The following is a 599-nucleotide window of genomic DNA, read 5'->3' as shown; positions in this document are numbered from 1 at the left end:
CCACAGCATTGTTGTTTTTCAGTATTTTGCCTTTTAATATATATATATATATATATATATACATATATAAATATATATATATTTAACAGTGTTAACGACTATCTTGATTTATATTTCAGTGTATGCTATTATTTGTTTCTAGCCGTACTTATTGTGTAATACAGTGTATCTTGTGGTATTTGAATCTGTTTAACCATGAAGCCTCCGTGGTCTAGTGGTTATGACACTCGCCTTGACAGCGAGAGGTCGCAGGTTCGAGTCCCGCCAGAGGCATTTTATTACACTATTTCTTTATTCATTTATTTACAGGACTACGTTCGTTGAGAGCTATGCTACACGATGTATTTATTCAGTCCTTTATTCGAACACTGTATTTACCTTTCTTTGATGATTTATATACGATTTAACAGTGTTAACGGCTACCTTGATTTATGTTATATGCACCTATTTGTTTCTAGCCGTGCCTATTGTGTAATAAAGTGTATCTGGTGGTATTTGAATCTGTTCAACCAAGAAGCCTCCGTGGTCTAGTGGTTATGACACTCGCCTTGACAGCGAGAGGTCGCAGGTTCGAGTCCCGCCAGAGGTATTTTATTACA

At 36.1% G+C, this 599-nt stretch overlaps 1 non-coding gene across 1 annotated transcript; it reads left to right on the top strand.

Annotated features, from left to right (window-relative positions):
• The first annotated feature begins 200 nt into the window (after positions 1 to 200).
• Trnas-uga lies at positions 201 to 273 on the top strand. The gene has a single exon. It is a non-coding gene; the product is annotated as a tRNA-Ser (tRNA).
• Positions 274 to 599: the final 326 nt, after the last annotated feature.

Source organism: Anneissia japonica, unplaced genomic scaffold (genome assembly GCF_011630105.1).
Source record: "Anneissia japonica isolate Jap-2015-1 unplaced genomic scaffold, ASM1163010v1 scaffold191093_len625_cov72_single, whole genome shotgun sequence".
NCBI classification, from domain to species: domain Eukaryota; kingdom Metazoa; phylum Echinodermata; class Crinoidea; order Comatulida; family Comatulidae; genus Anneissia; species Anneissia japonica.
The sequence above is the reverse complement of the archived record's forward strand: the minus strand, read 5'-3'. Positions and strand labels throughout refer to the sequence as shown.